The 17,872-nt window shown below is 47.0% G+C and overlaps 1 protein-coding gene across 1 annotated transcript in view; it reads left to right on the top strand.

Annotated features, from left to right (window-relative positions):
* The first annotated feature begins 8,210 nt into the window (after positions 1 to 8,210).
* The window catches only part of LOC126106199 (speckle-type POZ protein-like), a 56,796-nt gene continuing 47,134 nt past the window's right edge, over positions 8,211 to 17,872 (top strand). The window contains exon 1 of the mRNA XM_049912433.1: positions 8,211 to 8,291. The gene's annotated coding sequence lies outside the window, so the exon portion shown is untranslated. The remainder of the gene's footprint in view (positions 8,292 to 17,872) is intronic.

A 17,872-nucleotide genomic window follows, 5' to 3' on the forward strand; every position in this document is an offset into this window, starting at 1 on the left:
AACAACAACATGCTTATAATTCTGGATCTGAACGCCAAATTTTGAGCATGTTGTTAAATTCAAATTACAGTTAAGATGACACAGAAAGAGTTCTCCCACTTGCATCATGTTACGCAGATTCTTTCTACGAGTATAATTAATGCAAAAAGGAGGCTCATTTTACGACAGGGCATCATCATCAGCTCAAGCTACAACGTGCGCACACTTACACACATAACCTACCTGCAGCTGCGCGGTGCACGACCGGGGGTACTCAGTTCCAATACAATCTAACTTGTTCCTTACTGCATTCGCTTACTGGGCGGTGAAAAACTGTCCGTCTGCATATATCTACCGTATACGCCGCTCACCTTACCCTTGAAACCCGTACGTTCAATTGTGTGTGAAATCTTATGGGACTTAACTGCTAAGGTCATCAGTCCCTAAGCTTACACACTACTTAACCTAAATTATCCTAAGGACAAACACACACACTCATGCCCGAGGGAGGACTCGAACCTCCGCCGGGACCAGCCGCACAGCCCATGACTGCAGCGCCTCAGACCGCTCGGCTAATCCCGCGCGGCTCGAAACCCGTAGGCTAGCAGGGTGGCAGCGCGGTCTCTGTGGAGTATCGGTTATCTGAATTTAGCGGAGAGGGTCGTCTTCATTCCAGGGATTGCCATCTATGCTCCTCGACTGTTCCTGCTATACTTTCGTATGGGCCATACGGACGAGTCGTAGCAGCTCGCCTCCGAATTTGTCCACTGTTTGTCGCCATGCGTAAGTGATAATAAATTCAAATATTTCGCAGTAACCAGACTCTTTAGAGATACACCGCCTTTTCCTAGAAGCGTTACAACAAACCGCGCGGGGTAGCCGCGTGGTCTCGGGCGCCTTGCCACGGTTTGAGCAGTTGCCCCAGTCGGAGGTTCGAGTCTTCCCTCGGGCATGGCTGTGTGTGTGTGTGTGTGTTGTCCTTAGCGTAAGTTAGTTTAAGTACTGTTGTAAGCCGAGGGACCGATGACCTCAGCAGTTTGGTCCCACCACCCTACAACAAAACCGAGTCTTTCACTTGCCTTCCATAATGCAGATTCTGTTGCACCGGCCCCTTTCACACCGGTTCTGAATACAAGCACTCAGTACTTGCGCAGTGTGATCTGCTAAAAGTTACCGACTGAAGGGGTACTATCGGGCTCCTTCTCTTTGTCAGAGGTGATCCACATTTAAGTACATCTCCAGCTACATCTACATCCACACGGATACTCTGCAGATCATATTGAAGTGCCTGGCAGAGGGTTCTTGGAACCATCATCACAATAATTCTCTTTTGTTCCACTGTCGTACAGCGCTCGGAAAAAACGAACACCTGTATCTTTCGGTGTGAGCTCTGATTTCCCTTGTTTTATTATGATGATCGTTTCTCCCTAAGCAGGTCGGCGTCAATAAAATTTTAGTACGTCTGTCACATTTTCTGAGCGTCCTTCTAATAAAACGCAGTCGGGGGTTAGCCTACCCCACAACATTTCTTATGTGTTCCTTCCAATTTAAGTTGTTTGTATTCCTGGATATTTAGTTGAATTTACGGCGTTTAGATTTGACTGATTTATCGTGTAATCGAAGTTAACGGATTCCTTTTAGCACTCATGTGGATGACCCCACACTTCTCGTTATTTGGGGTCAATTGTCAATTTCTGCACCATATAGATATCTTTCCTAAATCGTTTTGGATTTTGTTTTGATCTTCTGATATTTACTTTTTTTTAGTTTCGGAAACCAGGTCACAATCTTTCACCCCAGTATAGGACCACGTTCAAGGCTTCTTTCTTGCCCAGCCATAGATCGTCGGGGTTGCGCCTATAAGGCTAGTTTGGGCAGGCGAGCAGACGCTCCACTCCGTGTCCTGCGCACCGCCTCAATCGAACTTATCACCCGTAGTTCCACCGCACCTAATCGTGTTTGTCATCACCGGCGCCACCGCTCCTTATTCGGTTCAGTATCCTCCACGTCTTCTACTTTGCGCTGATTCCACTGGGCACTTCCTGTGTAGTTGGGTAATCAGCTGGTGGTTCTTCTATTATCGTCGTCAAGAACCTTTTACGGGATTTCAGTTGCCCGGGTTTACACTCAGTGCCAAAGAGGGGATGACGATCGTCAATAGTTTGCCTGAGCCTCTCAGTGAATTCATGTGATGTTCTCCGAGAGTTGGGATTCGCAAACCCGGCAGCTCTATATAGTTTTGGTATGGAAGTAGGTTTAATGCATCCTGTTGGTAATCGACATGTTTCATTAAGACTTATGTCGACTCCTTTGCATGGGTTGATTTGGACCATACTGGGCAGGCATATTCGGCTGTAGAGAAGCACTGGGCTTGGGCGGTGGTTCTTAATATGGAAGGTTCAGCACCCCATTTACTTTCAGCTAGTTTCCGCAGAATGTTATTACTGGCAGTTAGCTTTTGTTGCATCTTTTCGCAATGGTACGCGTATGTCAGAGATCTGTCGAGCACCACACCCAGGTAAGTTGGTTCGTCGGTGTGATCCCGTGTGGTATTCTTCCAAGAGAAGTTAAGTTTGGGATTGATTAGCTTGCCACGATCGAAGATGGAAGGCGCTCAGTTTTGTTTTGTACGGATTTGGCTTAAGAAAGTTGTTTTTATAATACTCTGACATTTCTATAAGAGCTTTCTCCAGCTTCTGTTCTACATCCTCAAAGGCCTTCCCTGTGCTGTAATTGCCAGGTCATCCTCATACAGAAAATGTTTTGTGTGTTTAGGCGTCGGTTCGCCGTTGGTCTACAGATTAAATAGGGAGGGCGCCAAAACGCTTCCTTGGGCCAGGCCATTTTTCTGGTTTCACCATCTGCTCTTCTACCCATTGAAGACAGCATAAAATTGTCTATTTTCTAATTTTTTTTTTTTTGGTCATCAGTCTACTGACTGGTTTGATGCGGCCCGCCACGAATTCCTTTCCTGTGCTAACCTCTTCATCTCAGAGTAGCACTTGCAAACTACGTCCTCAGTTATTTGCTTGACGTATTCCAATCTCTGTCTTCCTCTACAGTTTTTGCCCTCTACAGCTCCCTCTAGTACCATGGAAGTCATTCCCTCATGTCTTAGCAGATGTCCTATCATCCTGTCCCTTCTCCTTATCAGTGTTTTCCACATATTCCTTTCCTCTCCGATTCTGCGTAGTACCTCCTCATTCCTTACCTTACCGGTCCACCTAATTTTCAACATTCGTCTATAGCACCACATCTCAAATGCTTCGATTCTCTTCTGTTCCGGTTTTCCCACAGTCCATGTTTCACTACCATACAATGCTGTACTCCAGACGTACATCCTCAGAAATTTCTTCCTCAAATTAAGGCCGGTATTTGATATTAGTAGACTTCTCTTGGCCAGAAATGCCTTTTTTGCCATAGCTAGTCTGCTTTTGATGTCCTCGTTGCTCCGTCCGTCATTGGTTATTTTACTGCCTAGGTAGCAGAATTCCTTAACTTCATTGACTTCGTGACCATCAATCCTGATGTTAAGTTTCTCGCTGTTCTCATTTCTACTACTTCTCATTACCTTCGTCTTTCTCCGATTTACTCTCAAATCATACTGTGTACTCATTAGACTGTTCATTCCGTTCAGCAGATCATTTAATTCTTCTTCACTTTCACTCTGGATAGCATTGTCACCAGCGAATCGTATCATTGATATCCTTTCACCTTGTATTTTAATTCCACTCCTGAACCTTTCTTTTATTTCCATCATTGCTTCCTCGATGTACAGATTGAAGAGTGGGGGCGAAAGGCTACAGCCTTGTCTTACACCCTTCTCGATACGAGCACTTCGTTCTTGATCGTCCACTCTTATTATTCCCTCTTGGTTGTTGTACATATTGTATATGACCCGTCTCTCCCTATAGCTTACCCCTACTTTTTTCAGAATCTCGAACAGCTTGCACCATTTTATATTGTCGAACGCTTTTTCCAGGTCGACAAATCCTATGAAAGTGTCTTTCTTTAGCCTTGCTTCCATTATTAGCCGTAACGTCAGAATTGCCTCTCTCGTCCCTTTACTTTTCCTAAAGCCAAACTGATCGTCACCTAGCGCATTCTCAATTTTCTTTTCCATTTTCTAATAGGGACTCGATAAACTTAACAAATCGACAGACTCTCAGTTCATTGTAGAGCTTCTGGAGCAGCAGGTTGTGGTTATTGTATGATACGCAGAGCTAAGGTCGACCAGTTATCTTTTTATTTTCGTATCCCTCTTCTATGTGTTCTGTTAAGCACAGAATTCGGCTAGCACATGATTTTCCAGATCTAAAACCAGCTTGTTAAGGAATAAGTTTCATCTCATACGATTTATAATAAGTATCTCATACAGTTTGTAAAGATGACACAGGAGAGATATTGGGCGATATTTCTTTGGTGAATCATGTGCCTTCCCGGGTTTCGAGAGTGCCACTATCCTCGCCTACCTCCACATCTTGGGGATCTTACATGTTTCGCGCCATTGATTGAAGGGTCGCAGGATCCAGTTCTTTGTACCTGGTCCAAACCGTTTGATCTGCTTCGTGCGCATGTCATACGTCCCGGCTGCTTTGCCGCTTTTCATTTTGCTGAGACCGTTGTTGAATTCCTTCACTGGAAAGGGTGTTAAAATCCTATTAGTTTCTGATTCTAATGTCCTGTTAATATTTACTTTCTGTTGTTTTGTATTAGCCTTTCCATTCAGGAGAAGTTGATGAGCCACTCGATTAGGTGTTACCGCTACAGACTGTTGGGACCATTTGGGTCTCCGTCAAGTTTTTTTTTTTTTTTAATAAGATTCCAGGCTATTTTGCTGCTATGTGTCATATCCATCCTCTCCAGGGTCTCCATCCATCTATTTTTCCGAGCTTCACTTAGCATTTCCATCAAAGCCGTACCACATGTTATTGTTTCTTGACTAAAGGGGTGCTTTTGGTGTAGTTCCTCGCACTTGGCTAGGAGATGCCTGGAGTCCTGTGAGAGACCTGGGATACACTGCTCTCGGCAGCCTCCCGTGATATATGTTGTCTGGAGATTTTCTGTAGCATTTGCACAGATGCCTGATAGTTCTCTGGGGTTAGCTTTACCCACTTCCCCTGCGAAAGTTTCCCAATTGGCCTTTTTAAAAGTAAATCTTCTGCGAAACGGTACTGTAGTGGTCTTGACTGCTGTATACACCTGGTCTATGCTGTCTTCGAGGTGTAGGTTGATATACTACTTTACTACAGCAGTGTTTTATGTTTGAGCTGGCAATGCAGTTGGCGGCCGCGGTGGCCGAGCGGTTCTAGGCGCTTCAGTCCGGAACCGCGTGACTGCTACGGTCGCAGCTTCGAATCCAGCCTCGGGCACGGATGTGTGTGCCGTCCTTAGGTTAGTTAGGTTTAAGTAGTTCTAAGTTCTAGGGGACTGATGACCTCAGATGTTAAGTCCCATAGTGCTCAGAGCCATTTGAACCATTTTTTTGGTAATGCAGTTGTCGGGGTTTATCCACATTTCCATATTTTCTTGTAAAGGAGGGGGGGGGAGTTTTTAATCGTGGAGGACACTGAGGTTTCTTGTTTCTGTCCATTCCTCCAACAGGTGTCCGTTCTCATCTATTCCACTGTGTCCATAAGTGTTGCAGTCGCAGTTAATATCTCCTGCAATGATTTTGGTGTTTTAGTTTGCGAAGTTTTTTGGGGGCGTGAAAGCAAACATTTTTCCTGGAGGTTTATACGCGGATATTACCGTAAAGTTTCCAATTTCAGCTGTTAGTATTTCGATATCATTGGCTGTAGACTTTGCGACAGAAGTCGCCGTCATCTCAGCTCTGACGAATACGGCACTGCCGTGATGAGGATGTGGTGCTTCCACAGCTAGTGGCATTCCTTGTATTTCAGATGTTTTTGCTTCTGCGGCTCTGTGCGTTCGTAGGATGCATGACACATCCCATTTATGAGTCTGGCAGTGTTCCGATAAGATGTCTTGTTTGTTGTTTGTAATACCCTCGACGTTTAGGCTTACAGTCGTCAGGATTGGCTCTGAGAAGTGCCTATTTGTTATCTTCTTCCAAGCTGCCGGTGACGGAAGGATTGGCCGTTCCAGGGGACGCCGGCATGCTATAATCTGATGCTGCTGCTGTAGCGTGCTCTCGCGAACGCTCCTTCCTTGTCCCCCTAATCTTCTGACGACTTTACTAGTAGGTAAACGACAGCATCATCTGCAAACGACGTAACACGGCTGCTCAGATTTGTCCCAAATCGTTTAGACAGATAAGGAAGAGGACAGGGCCTATAACACTACCTTGGGGAACGCCGGAAATCAATTCTGTTTTACTAGGTGACTTTCCGTCAGTTACTACGAACTGTGACCACTCTGATAGGAAATCACGAATGCAGTCACATAGCTAGGCGATATTCCATAACCACTTAATTTCACTACAAGCCGCTTGCGTGGTACAGTGTCAAAAGCTATCTGGAAATCTAGAAATAAGGAAACAATTTGTAATCCCTTGTCAATAGCTCTCAACACTTCGTGTGGGTAAATAGCTAGTTGTGTTTCACAAGAACGATGTCTTCTCAATCCGTGTTGGCTGTGTGTCAATAGACCGTTCTATTCGAGGAAATGCATTATGTTCGAATACGTGTTCCAAAAGTCCTGTTGCATATCGACCTTAATGATGTGCTCGCATTTATTACAGAGAGTAAAAATATTGTCCAATCTTTGTGAATTTCCTTACGGTCGTGCAGCGACGATACTTTCCCGTAGCCAATAACACCGTCAGAGTCTGATATCATACTGTATGTTGCCCGACCTGTCCGATAAATCGTATAGTATGACAAACGTGTGGTTCCTGAAGAGGGGCAGCAGCCTTTTCAGTAGTTGCAAGGGCAACAGTCTGGATGATTGACTGATCTGGCCTTGTAACAATAACCAAAACGGCCTTGCTGTGCTGGTACTGCGAACGGCTGAAAGCAAGGGGAAACTACGGCCGTAATTTTTCCCGAGGGCATGCAGCTTTACTGTATGATTAAATAAAAACGTTGAGGTTCGCCGATGACATTGTAATTCTGTCAGAGACAGCAAAGGACTTGGAAGAGCAGTTGAACGGAATGGACAGTGTCTTGAAGGGAGGATATAAGATGAACATCAACAAAAACAAAACGCGGATAATGGAATGTAGTCGAATGAAGTCGGGTGATGTTGAGGGTATTAGATTAGGAAATGAGACACTTAAAGTAGTAAAGGAGTTTTGCTATTTGGGGAGCAAAATAACTGATGATGGTCGAAGTAGAGAGGATATAAAATGTAGACTGGCAATGGCAAGGAAAGCGTTTCTGAAGAAGAGAAATTTGTTAACATCGAGTATAGATTTAAGTGTCAGGAAGACATTTCTGAAAGTATTTGTATGGAGTGTAGCCATGTATGGAAGTGAAACATGGACGGTAAATAGTTTGGATAAGAAGAGAATAGAAGCTTTCGAAATGTGGTGCTACAGAAGAATGCTGAAGATTAGATGGGTAGATCACATAACTAATGAGGAAGTATTGAATAGGATTGGGGAGAAGAGAAGTTTGTGGCACAACTTGACCAGAAGAAGGGATCAGTTGGTAGGACATGTTCTGAGGCATCAAGGGATCACCAATTTAGTATTGGAGGGCAGCGTGGAGGGTAAAAATCGTAGGGGAGACCAAGAGATGAATACACTAAGCAGATTCAGAAGGATGTAGGTTGCAGTAGGTACTGGGAGATGAAGAAGCTTGCACAGGAAGAGTAGCATGGAGAGCTGCATCAAACCAGTCTCAGGACTGAAGACCATAACAACAACAATATTCAGAAAGTTAGCGCCTGCATTAACCTCCATTTGGACATACTCACTGTACTCATAGAACCAGCCAGATGTTTGCGAAGACACTCCACGCGGCAGTTTCTCGTCTAGTATTCGACGGTGTTGCGGAGTCTGGGAGGCGCCCACTAAGTCCAGGAAGGCGGGCAATCACTAATCGTCCACCTGCACCTGTTGTCTGCAACAAGGCACGCGCTCACGGGGTCACGAATACTTGACTCGTAACGCAACGTTCTGTCGTGGGAAGTTCCCGTTCGGCTGAGCGCTGCGCGCTGCCAACTTTACGCCTCGCTCATTCGCTCATTTTCCTCCAGCATTCGCAGAACGGAAGTCGCGTGCGGCTGGATCTGCGGCCTCGCCCGTTGTAGAGCAGGCGTAGCAGGGACGAGACGTGCCACAGCAGTGGAGTGTAGTGCTGTGTGTTCCAGCGGCAGAGCGGGCCGGCCGTGCGAGTACACCGCAGGTAGGGGCGCAGTATGCCTTCCCCGTTGCTAAGCGCACGCTTTTCACGTGACAAAGAAATATGATCGAATATTCGTCAAATTTCTTTGACAAAGATCTTTGATGTGGCGCTTAAAAGGGGTATTACACTGTCGTCATATTTTTCGTCAAATGTCAAGATGGCGGACGGCAACTTGTTATAGTCTGTCTGTAAACTCAAGAGCGAGCAGCGCTTTTGGTGGGGGAAGTGGCCTTTCCCGGAACAACCCTGCCACTGGCCTACAGGGCAACCCAAAATCAGTTGCCCGTTACCTATCTAGTGGTGTAGTTCGGTGTGCAGTGATATACGTCGCTTCTGTTCGTGGGATCTTAGTTGCCAATCTCAGTCAGCTGACTTTGTGTATTCGCTGATATACTTCAGTATCCGGAAGTGATGGATAATCACCCTGCATTGCATGAAAATGTGCAGAATACGAAGGAGATATTTGCGCAGAACGATCGTTCGATCGTCTCTAACGTTATTACAGCTTGTGTTAAGGAGGCTACACAAAAAGAGCTGTTGGCTAATATTACCAGTCCCAATCAAAGGGCTGCAGTTTATGCAAACGTCAGCCTCGTCAAAATAGGACGCATAAGGAAGGAACGCGAAAACAAGGCGCATGGTTCACTGGAATTGCCGCGAAGAAAAACTAATAATTTAGGGAGGAAACCCATCGTTATAGACAGTTTCACAAAATCGGTCATTCGACAAACGATGGAGGACTTTTACATAAACCAAAAAATAATGGCCACATTGCGGAAATTACTCACTGGCGTGAAACAAAAAATACATTTTCCTTGCAGAAAGATGTTTTACACAAGACATTGCGTGAAATGGGATTTACCTGGAAATACTTTTCAGACATGTTTACGAAGACAATGACAAAAAAAAGCAGTGCGAAACGAACTAATACAACACACGTAATTATAAATTTCTGGTTACTTTTTAAACACTCTTCGTGTTGCAAGAATTGTTAAGTTTTAATGCTGCCCTTCAAAGAAAACTTCTACCATTCAGTAGAAACATAAAGTAAGAACAAGCCTTAAATCCTACAGACTGATTGCTCTATATCTGGTTCGTCTTACGAATAGAGGAACATACATTCATATGAATAGGCATTCGGTTCTATGTTTGTAGCAGAATCCTGACTTCCGTTCTTATGTTAATATTATTTATAATGTTTTGTTTCGAAGAAGCTATCGTCTTTTGTTTTCCTTATACTCTTAACGCATTTGTCTAAAAATAAACGCAGACGGGACGTATCTGTACACGGCTTCGTGACAGATTTAAAGCGCGCGCCGCGGCAGGGACTGTACTACGTCACAGCCTGTAGAAGCGCCCTGTGACGTAGCAGGGTAGGCAGAGTGGGGACTAGCGCGCTTGCCTTTACAGTTCACCGACAGACTATATTATGCGCTGTAGTTTCTAGTACCACAATGGCATTGTGTATGTATTTGGAAGAAAAGCGGCGGAAAAAAAGCAAACATCTTGGATTCCGTTGAGACAGTAAAAGCATTCAGCAAAATTTGTTACGACAGCTACAACTGGAGGACGTCAAGTCATTATATATATATATATATATATATATATATATATATATATATATATATATATACACTCCTGGAAATTGAAATAAGAACACCGTGAATTCATTGTCCCAGGAAGGGGAAACTTTATTGACACATTCCTGGGGTCAGATACATCACATGATCACACTGACAGAACCACAGGCACATAGACACAGGCAACAGAGCATGCACAATGTCGGCACTAGTACAGTGTATATCCACCTTTCGCAGCAATGCAGGCTGCTATTCTCCCATGGAGACGATCGTAGAGATGCTGGATGTAGTCCTGTGGAACGGCTTGCCATGCCATTTCCACCTGGCGCCTCAGTTGGACCAGCGTTCGTGCTGGACGTGCAGACCGCGTGAGACGACGCTTCATCCAGTCCCAAACATGCTCAATAGGGGACAGATCCGGAGATCTTGCTGGCCAGGGTAGTTGACTTACACCTTCTAGAGCACGTTGGGTGGCACGGGATACATGCGGACGTGCATTGTCCTGTTGGAACAGCAAGTTCCCTTGCCGGTCTAGGAATGGTAGAACGATGGGTTCGATGACGGTCTGGATGTACCGTGCACTATTCAGTGTCCCCTCGACGATCACCAGTGGTGTACGGCCAGTGTAGGAGATCGCTCCCCACACATGATGCCGGGTGTTGGCCCTGTGTGCCTCGGTCGTATGCAGTCCTAATTGTGGCGCTCACCTGCACGGCGCCAAACACGCATACGACCATCATTGGCACCAAGGCAGAAGCGACTCTCATCGCTGAAGACGACACGTCTCCATTCGTCCCTCCATTCACGCCTGTCGCGACACCACCGGAGGCGGGCTGCACGATGTTGGGGCGTGAGCGGAAGACGGCCTAACGGTGTGCGGGACCGTAGCCCAGCTTCATGGAGACGGTTGCGAATGGTCCTCGCCGATACCCCAGGAGCAACAGTGTCCCTAATTTGCTGGGAAGTGGCGGTGCGGTCCCCTACGGCACTGCGTAGGATCCTACGGTCTTGGCGTGCATCCGTGCGTCGCTGCGGTCCGGTCCCAGGTCGACGGGCACGTGCACCTTCCGCCGACCACTGGCGACAACATCGATGTACTGTGGAGACCTCACGCCCCACGTGTTGAGCAATTCGGCGGTACGTCCACCCGGCCTCCCGCATGCCCACTATACGCCCTCGCTCAAAGTCCGTCAACTGCACATACGGTTCACGTCCACGCTGTCGCGGCATGCTACCAGTGTTAAAGACTGCGATGGAGCTCCGTATGCCACGGCAAACTGGCTGACACTGACGGCGGCGGTGCACAAATGCTGCGCAGCTAGCGCCATTCGACGGCCAACACCGCGGTTCCTGGTGTGTCCGCTGTGCCGTGCATGTGATCATTGCTTGTACAGCCCTCTCGCAGTGTCCGGAGCAAGTATGGTGGGTCTGACACACCGGTGTTAATGTGTTCTTTTTTCCATTTCCAGGAGTGTATTTCGAAGAAAAGCGGCGGAAAAAAAGCAAACATACATGGATCAAGCCATAGGTATTCCGTCGAGACAGTAAAAGCATTCAGTAAAATTTGTTACGACAGCTGCAAGTGGAGGACGTCAAATTACTTACGAATGGATGAGAGTGCATTTCAGTATTTGCTCTATAAAGTGGCTTCTCATATTACAAAACAGAATTCTCTTTTCAGAAATGCTATATGTACAGCAGACAGGCAAATTGTGACTCTGTGATTTCTTGATACACTAGAGCACAGCACTCGAATATCACCTTGCACATTCACAAAAATAATTCCGGAAACATGTGATTTATAAAGCACTGAAGAGAGACTATGTGAAGGTAAATAAATGTTTCGTACATGATTCATTTTTGAATAATTTAATTAACAGAATTAGTCTTCCAATTTCAACGGCCTTACCGCAGTGGTAACACCGGTTGCCGTCAGATCACCGAAGTTGAGCGCTGTCGGGCTGGGCTAGCACTTGGATGGGTGACCCTGCGGTCTGCCCAGCGCTGTTGGCAAGCGGGGTGCTCTCAGCCCTTGTGAGGCAAACTGAGGAGCTACTCGGTTGAGCAGTAGCGGCTCCGGTCTCGTAAAATGACAGACGGCCGGGAGAGCGCTGGTCTGATCACATCCCCCTCCATATCCGCATCCAATGGCGGCTGTGTTTTGAGGATGACACGGCGGCCGGTCGGTACCCTTGGGCCTTCATGGCCTGTTCCGGTGGAGTTTAGTTGGTATTCCAACAACTACAAAATTAATAGAAGTACGAAACAGATGAAGCACTTTTCAACTTGTGGCATCCAGGGTTCAAAGATAGACAAAGTGGAATGGTAAGCTATGAAAGAATTTTTTATGTTAGAGTGTGACCACATCGTCTATTCTGGCCTGCTGAAAAGCTGGATGTTTCGAGATGTAGAGATGGATGGCTGTTGTGGTGTCACCGCCAGACACCACACTTGCTAGGTGGTAGCCTTTTAAATCGGCCGCGGTCCGCTAGTATACGACGGACCCGCGTGTCGCCACTGTCAGTGATTGCAGACCGAGCGCCGCCACACGGCAGGTCTAGAGAGACTTCCTAGCACTCGCCCCAGTTGTACAGCCGACTTTGCTAGCGAAGCTACACTGACAAATACGTTCTCATTTGCCGAGACGATAGTTAGCATAGCCTTCAGCTACGTCATTTGCTACGACCTAGCAAGGCGCCATTACCAGTGTATATCGAGATTGCACTTATGTATCAACAAGGGCGATGTTCTCCAATTATGGAATAAAGTTAAGTATTACTTCAACTACGTACTTTATTTGCTACTATAATTTCCGTTAACTGTTCCAGACCTCACGCCAGTCTGCGTGAGCTTAACGCGTGCCTTTCGGCATCCTCGCATAGTGACTTGGCTGTCTTGCCAAGTCACAACAGCTGTAACTAAGTAAGTGAAAAAAGAAAGGAGCCGAAGGAACACAGCAACTTTGAAGCTATGTTTACAAAGACACTACAGAGCCGTCAAATAGCTGTGGCGACGCGAGCGCGCCAGGTGGTTGCATTTCACAGTGAACAGAAGACTTATCATCAAATTTACAGCGCGGCCCTAGATTTGATCGCATTTACTTGACAACAGGCGTGATTTGAAAATGGTTCAAATGGCTCTGAGCACTACGGGACTTAACTGCTGTGGTCATCAGTCCCCCAGAACTTAGAACTACTTAAACCTAATTAACCTAAGGACATCACACACATCCATGCTCGAGGCAGGATTCGAACCTGCCCTCGTAGCGGTCGCGCGGTTCCAGACTGTAGCGCCTAGAACAGCTCGGCCACTCCGGCAGGCGCGATTTGACAAAGTTCCCTATTACACCATGAAATTTGTTTGACGTAAATATTTGACATATCAATTTTGACAAAGAAATATGATAGTGTAAGGCTAGGCGCAAATTGAGACGCGTATAGCCCGTATGACGTGACACGACACTACTGCGCGACACGCACGTGCCCCACAAGTCGCGCGGGTGCAGCGCATATTGCGACGCGTACGCCATACTTCGCACGCGCCGACTGGCGACGCTCTGCACTGACAGAACCGAAGCGCGCGCAACCTGTTATCTTTCTCAAACGATTTTACAGAAACTATTCACCGAAAATATTTGATTTTTGCGTTACTTGTAGCGTTATATGTCAACTTCGAGGCGGAGTGACCATCATCTCGCTAATGACGATTCTTATTGTGATGTACACATTTTAGTAAGATGCTACGCAAAACTCAAAAAGTTTGCAACGAAAATTAGGGGTCGCTATGATTTTGCGTTTGGTGCGTATTACACCATATGTTGCTGCGTATGAAATTTAGCTAACATGCTGAATTTTTGTTTAGTCTTGGGAGACGGTCTCTATCTGCCTCCGATCTCGAGAAATTGGATCCCATGTAGCGCGCTCACTTCCGATCTCACGCCCGCGAGAATGAAATACTCGCAACATCTCTCGTATCTCCTAAACCGCTCGAGACATCGAAACGAAAGTTTCGTGAATGATAGTGTTTTGCCAATTCTTAAACATACGGAACTTTCTTATCTATGGCGATATATCAGTACTTATGCTTCCCTTTTTATTTATTTCACTCCAGTGGCTGTACTTATTTGAGAGTTATCGACAGCTAGCGAAACAAGAGCTTCCTAGTATGAAAATAAACATGAAATTTCTTCTTTTATGTTACTGCAAACCGACACTACGAGGTTTTTCGTAAGCTATTGAGCTCTGTGATTGCCAATTACTTGTTTAATGAGGCACTCTATTTCAGAATTTTTTCGCAATAGCTGCTGTGAGATGAGTTTGGGCAAATTACACTGTGTTTTGACAAAGGAAGGACAATTAACCCAGCCACCAAGAGAAACGTGGCCGCTACTCACAAACGGCGATGCTTCTTCGAATGAGAAAAGGTTAACAACTCACACAAAAATAGATTGCCAATTCTGTTGGAATTTTGGTGGAATCCCCGTAACTCATAGTATTTTTAACACAGAGCGACTGGAAAGATTTTATTCCTTCTCTTGATCTGAGCCGTTATTAAAATAATGACGAGCGTTCCTTCAGGCGGAATGATAGGCACATGCCAGATAGTGGTTACCCACTCACGGCTTGCCAAACTGACAATGTATGATCGCGAATAAAGTAGTTGTTATTGAGAAAAATAAACAATTGATCTGTCGCACAACACAATGGTCAATGTATTGTCAGCAGCGGAGGATAATGCGCGCGACAGGAATGCACAAGCTAGCCGTGTGTGCCTTGTGAGTTGGGAGTTCGAAAAACGTTGTCATGAACGTAGATCTGCCTTTGTCAGCAGTACATTTCAACAAATTAAATATATCTAATCATAACACACCTTTAGGATATTCCTACTTTCGCAATAACACCTACCATTTTCTTCATTTGTGTAGCATGTTGTATAATTAGTTTATTAATGCTGATAATGTGCATGCAACAATTGATATGCTTTTTCTCATCACGATGAACCAATTAAAACATTGTTATTTATGACTGCTTTTCGACTGTTTCTAGCTTGCAGTGGAAATGTGATGTTCACATGCATGTAGTACAGTTGTTCGTATTACATTGCCCGCATCTCGTGGTCGTGCAGTAGCGTTCTCGCTTCCCACGCCCGGGTTCCCGGGTTCGATTCCCGGCGGGGTCAGGGATTTTCTCTGCCTCGTGATGGCTGGGTGTTGTGTGCTGTCCTTACGTTAGTTAGGTTTAAGTAGTTCTAGGGGACTGATGACCATAGATTTTAAGTCCCATAGTGCTCAGAGCCATTTTGTTCGTATTACATTATTACATCCATATCCAAGTAATCACAGTAAGACTTCTATACTTCAGATCTTGGACGCTTTTTACGAGGAGCACAAAGGGATCACACCTGTGGAGATTATCCCTTTTGTAAATTTTTGTAACAGATCGTACAGATACGCCAGCATACTAGGCAGCGAGAAGATAACCTTGTTTTACTTTCCTGCCTTGCTTCTTAAACACATGTTTTTATAATATTCCTTGCATCCTTATTCATTACCCTCTGTCCCTTCCTGCAATCTAACAACATCACGGGGGCATATGATACAATTCCAGCGGCCAATGGCTCACCAGTTATTGAAGTATGCATTTTTCTTGACAAGAAAAACAAAACAAAACTATACAGATATAAATAACAGAAAAGTATAATGTACTAACGAAGAAAGCTGGCCGGCCGAGTGGCCGAGCGGTTCTAGGCGCTACAGTCTGGAACCGCGCGACCGCTACGGTCGCAGGTTCGAATCCTGCCTCGGGCATGGATGTGTGTGATGTCCTTAGGTTAGTTAGGTTTAAGTAGTTCTAAGTTCTAGGGGACTTATGACCTAAGCAGTTGAGTCCCATAGTGCTCAGAGCCGTTTGAACCATACTACACTACCCAAAGGCAATAAAATTTAGTACACAGTAAGGCAAAATTTATCGTTTGGGTAATACTAAATGCCCGTTGGGCATTTTGATCACAACAGCCGTACATCAACACGATATCGACCTTTTCCGCAATTGGTAAACGGTCCGTTTTAACACGGGTAATGTATCAGGAAGCAAATACCGTCCGCACTGGCGGAATGTTACGTGATACCACGTAGTTATACGTTTGTGACTATATGCGCCGTTCCGATGTGAGCATATGGCCGGGCTACTTTTCCGCTCACCTCCTCAAATTTCCCACGGTGCTAGCGAGGCACGCGTGACGCGCGGCGCGAGAAACTGTGCCTCAACCACAACGCCGCGCAACCTGGCGCAGGCGCGTGTCGCGTCCCAGTCGCGTCGCGTCGCAATTTGCGCGGTCCTATTTGAACCATTGAAGTTACAAAAATGCGCGCTGCGCTGCGTCGCGCCACACGCGCTATACGCGTCTCTACCTGCACATTTGAATGAGGGAGTATCCTCGACTGGAAGTGAAGTGCTAGCGCACGAGGCGCTTCTCCTTCTGGCATGACGTTTTCGGTAGGGAAATACTTGACGTGTGGTTCTGCTTGACTTTTGGCTTTGTGCTTGCTTTTTTTTTTTTTTTTTTTTTTTTAAATGAAAAAAAGATGAAAGAATAGAGAGAGGGACAGTTAGAGGAATGGAAGACGAACGGCCTAAATGACTGGCCGGTGGTTATAGTGGGTCTCCGCTACGCCTATGGTTGCCTGGAGTGTGATCATTTCTGGACTTGGAGCTGTGATTTCATACTTTTCCTGACATATATGTCACCGGGAAGCTTCTTCCGTCTCCTACCCGACCGGGCCTCCTCCCACACCCACGATTCTATGACGTCAACCAGGTTGTCCCATTGGGACGGCGTGAATATTGGGTATGAGTTGATGATGGCTAACTCTTCGTCCGTGGCTGCTTCCGCTAGTATGGTACGCCATCTATATGACTGTAGGTCAAGCGGTTGATGGGGGAGGGGTGGCTTAGGCTGGCCGGGTGGGGAGTAGGGGTATGGGAGGTGTGATTTGGGGTACGACCCGCTCTTCAGTGACGAGGCAGTGTACTTGAGGATTTCCTGCACATCGTCGGTTCTTGGGAATGGAAGCCGCACCTTCCTCTTCTTCTTTGGTTGTTCGGCTTGCGAGCAGTCAGGAGGCGCGGTTGCACCCTTGCTTGTGGCTGCCCCCTGGGAGGGGGGCCGCCCAGGCGACACTTCCTCTGTTTCCATGGGCGCGACCTCCAGCATTGCTGCAGGAGGGGGAGCGGTGGTTTGCGTGGCCGCGTCGACCCCCATCGGACGTCTCACGGCGGGGATGACGGCGGGAACTGGCGACTTCTTCTTGACAGCCCGCAGCTCGTCGCTCAGCTGCTGGAGCTGGCGATGCACAGCTGCGAGCTCGTCCTTCAGTGCGGCCCTTTCGGCCGCGAAGGCGGCTTGGAAGCCGGCCAGAACTTCGTCGGTGGTAGCCTCACGTCGGCGCGGATCGCACCCCTCGCTGGAGCGGGGGGGCGGGGCGGCCGTCGAGGCGCTTGGCGTCACCGCAGGGCGTGGTGCGGCGAGTGGACGGCGTGATTCGCGGAGGTAGCCGCAGCTACGCGAGTTGGCGGCGTGTGGACCGCCGCAGTTCGCGCAGCTGCATGCCACCCCACGAGGTTTCGTGCAGCTGCGGGTGTCGTGAGCCGCCGCGCACTTTAAGCACGCGACGGCGTTCTTACACCCGCGCGCGGTGTGCCCCAGCTGCTGGCAGTTGTAGCACTGGAGCATCGTCTCGTCCCGCTGTGTTCTTCTACGCCTTGACTGCCGTTGGCGGCCGCCGGTGAAGCCCAACGCCTTGATCAGGACTTCTAATGCGGCGGCAATCTGCTTCACAGCCATGGCGTTGCGTGCGCTGAGACGATCTGCGTCGCAGCGAGTCCGGCAGCGGAATGCGCGGCCTATACGCGTCTCAATTTGCGCCTCGCCTTTTATACCGCCCCAAAGACCATGTAAAGAATAACTAGACTCACTGATGGCGCTGCAGTCGCGGGATAATTT

The sequence above is a fragment of the Schistocerca cancellata genome, chromosome 10 (genome assembly GCF_023864275.1).
Source record: "Schistocerca cancellata isolate TAMUIC-IGC-003103 chromosome 10, iqSchCanc2.1, whole genome shotgun sequence".
Taxonomy (NCBI): domain Eukaryota; kingdom Metazoa; phylum Arthropoda; class Insecta; order Orthoptera; family Acrididae; genus Schistocerca; species Schistocerca cancellata.